Source organism: Macrobrachium rosenbergii, chromosome 46 (genome assembly GCF_040412425.1).
Source record: "Macrobrachium rosenbergii isolate ZJJX-2024 chromosome 46, ASM4041242v1, whole genome shotgun sequence".
NCBI lineage: Eukaryota > Metazoa > Arthropoda > Malacostraca > Decapoda > Palaemonidae > Macrobrachium > Macrobrachium rosenbergii.
Window position 1 is genome coordinate 9,894,549 of NC_089786.1, and position 7,952 is coordinate 9,902,500.

The window sequence follows — 7,952 nt, forward strand, 5'->3', positions numbered from 1 at the left end:
CCGCTGGAATGATGATTTATCGGTTTAAGTATCGGATGGGGAAGCCTGAAAAGACTAAGCGATCATCAACATCATGAAATGAATCTCTCTCTCTCTCTCTCTCTCTCTCTCTCTCTCTCTCTCTCTCTCTCTCTCTCTCTCTCTCTCATTTGTTCCAGGACTTCACCTATTCCCTTTCTCAGGTATTTCCTGGGCCTTTCTTTAGGCGTTCTTCCCGCTACTGCAATACGACTTGCTTTTTCTGATAAACTGTTCCTCGTTCCTTAAACTCACAACCCCAAAACATCACATTCATTGAGATCTCGTCCGCTTTTCCAGTAAACATATTTTCCAGTGCTGTCGCCATGTTTTTCACAACTTTCGTGATAGCATTTCATAACACCTTCATAACAGAAAAGATTGAAAGGAAATATTAGTTGCATTGAAAAATGCATTATTTACTGATATAGCACCAATATCATAATGAAGACCATTATGATATGTAGCGGAGAAGAACACTGAATTGGAACATGTGCTTTAGGCCACTTCGATGGTAAGCCAATACACACACACATACACATGCTCACCGTATTTCCAAATACAGAGAACATATCGCCAACTATCGTGAAAGCCTTCTTATGGAGCGAAAGGGCATTCAAAGAGAACAAGTTTCGCTTTTGGTTTTTTCCTTCTGAATAGATATTTTCATCGCGGTCCTTCCTAAAGGATCAGAAATCGCTTCTTTAATGGTGTACCTGTTGTTGGTGTCCCTTGGAGAAGCTCGAGGATAAGTGATACTCCACGGAGGATTTGCAAGGCAGTAACTGTCTGCTAAGCCTCACCATCCTTTGTGAAGGAACACACCGTAAACGTCAAGGGCTTCCCGCGAACAACATGGGAGTCCTTGCCATTGCCTCCTTTGCCTTCGTCATAAAAATGCGTCGGATCGACAACATTCCTTAAAGGCCCCTATCACGGCCTCCTGCTGAGGGCCCTCCAGGAAGGCACTATGGCCCATCCTTCACCGCCTCGCCCCACGACTTCTGGAGGAGTCCCCGTCAGGAGTCTTTTGTGTCGGTTATGGAGGTCATTCGGCTGGGCGAAGCCAAGTCTCGGTGGCATAAAAGCTCGGCGGGGCGGGAGTGTTGCGTCCGTGCGGGGTCCTGGCGGTGTCCCTTGCGGGGGGTTTCCTCCGTCAGCAAGGTTATGGCGTCCTTCTTAGAAGGGTTGCGCTATGTGGATCCCACGCGGTTCCCTTTGATCTACGAATATTTTATTATGCAGGATTATACCATTGTTGGCATGGCGGACATCACTTTGATTCGGCGATTTCTCTCGTGGGAGAAAGGCATTCAGTTTTTTCTTTTCCTTTTTTTTTAAGGAGGTGCTCGGGGGCGGCGGCTGGGGGGGAAAAAGAGATGGAGAAGGAGATCCTACTATGGCGATGCCTCAGGTCAAAATATAGAAGGCTGCAGGTTATAAAATGATGTGATGGTATAAATTTTGTTGGTGATCAAAGGACAATTAAGAATTTTTACTTTTCCATAGTTGAAAACAAAAGAAAGAAGCAGATGTATTAATGATATCACTTGGATTGGATGAATATTTAATGACTTGAAACACTTGTTTGTATCATAAAAAACAGAACTTGAGAAGGAGGGTGGTATTGATCTCACATTTGCAAACACTTTAAGATATATACTGTATATATAATGATATATATATATATATATATATATATATATATATATATATATATATATATATATATATATATATATATTGTGTGTGTGCGTGTATGTGGGCGTGCGCGCGCTTGTGTGTACTGGGGTAGAAGGAGAAATATGGTGAATATATTTTCTTACCTACTGAGAAAAGGTCCGTAAATTTTCTCACTACCACTCTTCAAGGTTTTCACATCAGCATGGTAGCTTATATATCAGTAAGCTTTCATCACTAGGTGTTAGTTTTCTAAAGGCTGGAGCTGAAGTAATTGCAAAATATTGTCTGTTACTTTCAGTAAATGAATATTGCTTTAGAAATGTATTTTGCTCTTTTCGTATTTTTTCGTGTATCATTTTGAGTTTACTTAGCTGTATTGTATAAGTATTTTTTCATTTATTTCTGCTTATTTGTTTTATGTCTACATACTGCATATTTGTTTGGTGTTTGCATACCCTTTCATTATGTTATTTGTGATTTAATTTAAACCTTCCTTGCATATTTTAAATGAAATTCATAAACAGTGATCATTTTTTTCTGTACTAAACGTTTCCTTTGTATTATCAAGTTATATCCTTTTTATCTTTACTTATTTCTCTGCCAGTTGTAAAAGAACTAGTTGCCATGTAATAAATGGTTTGGACTGACATTTCCGAATTTTAACTTAATGATAGTTATGATAATTGTGAAGGCTATTCTTGTAATGAGAGCAAAAATTCTTTAGGATTTTCATAATTGTTATAGTAAATAGGCTATGATGAGATTGGTGATGGTAATGAAAACTTTGAAAACATCCTCTGTATTCTTTGTGAATGTCAGCGAATTTTTAAAAACTTAAGATTTGCTGAAGGTAAAAAATATAAAAAGAATTAAAGTGAATCATTACCAGAAACAAATGTTCATCCATGGTGAGTGACGTTGCAGATTTTTTCTAGTAAGAACTGATAATGTTAAAAAGTTTGAACTTGTTGACGATGCATCTCATGCAAACAATAAAAGACTATCTAAAAAAAGTAAGCTGCTATCTGTTTTATGTATATCTGCTCCTTCAGTAAAAATTTTTAAAAATATTTATTATTGCTTATGTCATGTATCGTTTATTCTTTTGAACAGGTCACCGAGATTGGGAAAAAACGCAGATCTGATTGGGAATCCATAGACGATTGCGTCAGTCCTTTGGTCTTAATAATGACAGAACACTGCAGACTCAGAGAATAAGGTGAGGAACTCTGGTTTTTTAAATAAAGTTCACGAAAAAACTGACAGGCGAGTCGTTTTCATTTTTGCCCTTTTATTTTACTACGTGTTTGGAAAGCAAGCCTGAAACATTCCCCAATAAATCGACATTTGTTTTCGTATGAATGTGATTGTTTCAACTGTGAGCTGTTTCACTTAAAAATGGGTGGTTCCCTATAACAGACAAGGCTGTGCTCCTTGGTACGTTCTTACTTTAATTGCGGAATAGTGAAATGAACCCGTAGTACAGAAAACTTCCTCATCAGCTGTTTAATACAGCCTCATAGAAGGCTCAGCAACCCCGTCTGCACACGGCATCATTCATCTCTGTCACGCATGCAATTTCTCGCTTCCTTGGGGAAAACATATGTATATATATAATGTATATATACATACATTTATATATGTATATATACTTATATATATGTATATATATATATGTGTGTGTGTGTGTATATATATATACTTACATAAGTAAACCAATGTTTACTTGGCAAGAATAACTTAGAAAATGGATAACCAAACCTCAAATAGTGTATAAGTATTCACCAAAGAGACAAAGGGCTTTTCAAAATAATTGTATACATACATATAAATATATAGGTATGTATATATATATATATATATATATATATATATATATATATATATATATAGAAACGCCCTTTTGTCGCTTCGGTGACTTATACACTATTGGAGGTTTGATTATCCATTTTCGACGTTACTCTTGTCAAGTAAACGTTGGCTGGTACCCTTTGATTTTCATTATTTGCCACATCCACATACAGTACATGTAATTTTTAATATTTGAATGAGATCATACATCTGAATGATATAGACCTGGACAATAATTATTCCCGGAAAGGGAATCTGGCTATGTCATAATGGCCCCTGCTCCCAGAGTAAAGAGGATCTTGATTTACATTTAAAGAATATTGTTTAGTAGTCTTAAAAAGATAATTGGAAAGATGGTCATAGACTGCACTTTTGGTAGATTCGTGGAAGGATCATTAGCATACCTGTAAAAAAATCTTGAACTCCTCTGTAATTCTAAAATCTCTGAAGACTTATAATTATAATGAAGGAGACTTTTGTGGCCCTTACCTCTGATAAAGCATTAAAAAAAACACATGGGTGGAAAACGAGCTCACGATTTATTCAGTTTTCTTTAAGTCTTAGTAGAGCAGTTCGTTTTATACGACAGCGATTTAATATTATTGGTTTTATCGACGGTATCTCCGAAGAATGATTAGCAGTATGGAAGTGACATTTGATTAGCTTTGCTTCAGATAGGAATTTAGATATACCAGCTTAGATAGAGCAATTTTAATTGATTTTCCTTCTAACAAGAAGTCTTAGAGGGGCCCATTACTTGTGCGGAAGATAGACCAGCGATTAATTGATCTTGAAATGAAAGACCTTGGACATTTTGTAAGTTACAGAGGGATCTTGTATTGCTCCTTTCTGCAACATTTTAGGAAGAATATTCATAGTCCGGTAAAACGTGGTCGCTTCTGCTTCTAACATTTCTTGAAAGGAAAAGAGCTCCTTTTAACTCAGCCAAACACTCCTTAAATGCAGAATCCTCGTAAAACCAAGAAATAAAGTATAAGTGATCTGCTCTTGAGAGTGGAATTGAACTGTGACCTTTTGGATTCTGTACTACCATAAATTATTATCGATGAAAATAAATATTTAATTCATTATTGGTAAGAATAGTATTTTCGTCAGCGGTTTTGTAAAGACTATACTTAAAATCAGCACGAAAATTAGTGTGACAACACCCAGTTGAATTTTCGTAGCAATAGACGAATGTTTCAGATTTCAGATACATTTTGTTAAAATATCTTTGCATATGGTTGATAGGAACTTATCAAAGAAGCAGTGATAAAATTAAGGTTAAATGTTATTTCCTAGAACAGTCAGGAAAAGTAAATCGGTAAATAAATAAACTCCAGGTAAATAATTTAGACAGAGAGAGAGAGAGAGAGAGAGAGAGAGAGAGAGAGACCGGCAGCCAGAAAGAAAGAAAAACCAGAACTACCAACTCCATCAGTTGCACGCTTGCAAATAGTAAAAACCTCTTCATCTGGGCTGCCTGCATTATGGCCACGAAGCACTTAGATCCCCTCCAAATAATTTATTTTATCAACACCGGCGCCATCACAACAATAGCTACCTCCTCCATCCAGACCAATCATCCACTCTATCACCTCTGGCCCCATTATAACAATAGCTCCTACCTGTCAGTTTCTAAACAAGAGTACTTCTACAGGTAGTGGCACTCAGACGCCAATAAGTGGCGCCCTCTAGTGTTGGGTAAACAAACAAGGACCAAGCGTTGCCCTGAGAAGGACGCCGCTTCGTCTTCTTGTGTGTTTTGGTTGGTTGGCTGGGCGGCCGGTTTCCCCTCGATGTGCTTCTTGATTAGGGAGGAATTCTCTTTGCTCTCTTTTCGTTGATATTTATATAGGGCCTTCCATTCTGACCTCTCTCCACATTTCCCCTATCTTTGAGAGTTCTTTATCGCGCATTTGTTTATTCATTTGTGTGTGGGGGAATTTACCGCCATTACTGCAATGGTGAGCTTGATTGATTTCGTAATGCGGCTTGATGATGGATGATGCAAGTGGAGGTTGTTGCCTGAGACATACGGAGAGATTCTTATGTTCTCCACGAATCTTCGATAATTAATTCGTAAAAATATTCCTGGCCTGTCTTTCTTTCCAAAGAAATCCCTGTCGGAAATAATACGAAAATATACCTTAGATTACATTATATTATCGTTTTTATGAGATATTTATAACGTTCATCCATAATGTTGGTGTCATTTCATTTCAACTGGTATATCTGTAAACAGAGTGAACATTTGCAAAGAATTAATTAGAGGGTTTCCGTTTTATTTTTACATCTTAATTAATACCCATTAGCTTTAATGAAATATTTCCACTTTCCTTGTCTTTATTTGATTGTTTATGTAGAGTTTTCCTAAAGAAATGTGACTTTTGACCCAACGGGTTAGTCGGTCTTGCATTTCTTTGACTTTGCTCTGGTTGGTCGGTATAAAATACCTCACCGGTCCTCAGCATAAAATACCTTACTGGTCCTCAGCATAAAATACCTGTTTGGTCCGTAATATAAAATACCACACTGGTCCTCAGCACAAAATAGCTCACTGGTCCTCAGCATAAAATAGCTCACTGGTCCTCAGCATAAAATAGCTCACTGGTCCTCAGCATAAAATACCTCTCTGGTCCGTAACATAAAATATCACACTGGTCCTCAGCATAAAATAGCTCAATGGTCCTCGAATTTAATGAATTTCTTCTGAAGAACAAACTTGAAACTCTCATGATGCAATTTACTTCTTCCCTGTAATATAAATGTGGGATTTTTGTTGCATTGTCACTCAAAATTTATGTATTTGTATGTTTTTATAATTTTGCGTTTACACACGTAATTTCTCTCTCTCTCTCTCTCTCTCTCTCTCTCTCTCTCTCTCTCTCTCTCTCTCTCTCTCTCTGTATATATATATATATATATATATATATATATATATATATATATATATATATATATATATATATATATATATATTTGTATATATATTCCTAATATACTTATATATATATATATATATACATCAATACACACACACATATATATATGTGTATATATATATTTGTATATAATTTATTATGTTTATGTACACACGGCATATTTATGATGTATAGGTGAAATCAGTGAAATCCTTACATTAAAAGATTATTCTCATTTCAAGTGTTTAAAAAAGATATTGAAGGCTCAGCCTGTCTTTGATCGATTACTTAGTTCTTCTTTAGATTCATGAATAATAATAATGATGATATTTACGACCAGCTAAATCCTATGAATTTGCAGGACAAGTAGATAAAATCCTTTACTCGACTTTAAATGTGAATCATGGCAAAAAGCTATCCTGAGCCTCGCTTGCAGGTACAGTACCAAAAGCATTACGCACGTAATAGAAACGTTTCTTTAAATAATAATAATAATAATAATAATAATAATAATAATAATAATAATAATAATTTTGTTGGGGTTGTTGTTACCAGTACTGCTAATAATACTGATGCGTACGCATACGCTTGAAAGTAAGAGAGAATGTTTGGTTAGGGAACTATAGAAAAGGAAGAGTCAGAATGAGGAGGGTAGAAAGAGTGTATATTTTCAGCGTGCAATATCTAGTGCGAGCGAGAGGAATGGGAAAGGTAAAAATGTAAGTATTACTAAAGGTAACTTTGTGGTATATTACACTAGTAAAGAGAAGAACTAAGAATAGTTTTAGTTAGCAAAGTTGCATTTAAAGACGGGTGGTTCTTAAATTGTGATATTTAGTGTGGGTGGGGGCAGGTAGGAAGACGGGAATGTAGTGTATGATGTAAGCAATGACGAATAAAAAAGAAATACTGTTAAAATAAACCGTTAGCCTATCTTATTTAAACACTGAAGGCAGGTCTCTTCTGCGCAATTATCTCCGCTGGGGGTTGATGGCCAGGGCTACTGGTCTCTCTCTCTCTCTCTCTCTCTCTCTCTCTCTCTCTCTCTTTGCCCGTGTCCAGATTATCATTAAACCATCTTTGAGCCTCCTGGGGTATTTATCTGCAGTTCTTGGAAACTAATTACAGGTGATAAATGTATAATGATTGGTTTCTCTCCTTAATCTTGACAACTTGCTGTTATTGAAAGATGGTTTCAGTAGAAAGTTCATTCATCTTCTCTCTCTCTCTCTCTCTCTCTCTCTCTCTCTCTCTCTCTCTCTCTCTCTGGTGAAAGCTTTTAAAACAAACTGTTTTTCATTCATTTGTCTATTAGTTGTGAATCAGTACTTGTTTATTTCTTTAATTAATTGTTAATGTATTTATGCAATTTTTTTACTCATTAATGGAACGAAAAAAATCAGGTTTATGATTCTTTCACATGTTTAATTTTTACCCGGAATCAGTAATGTAGCTTTAAAATAAAGAGAACCTCGG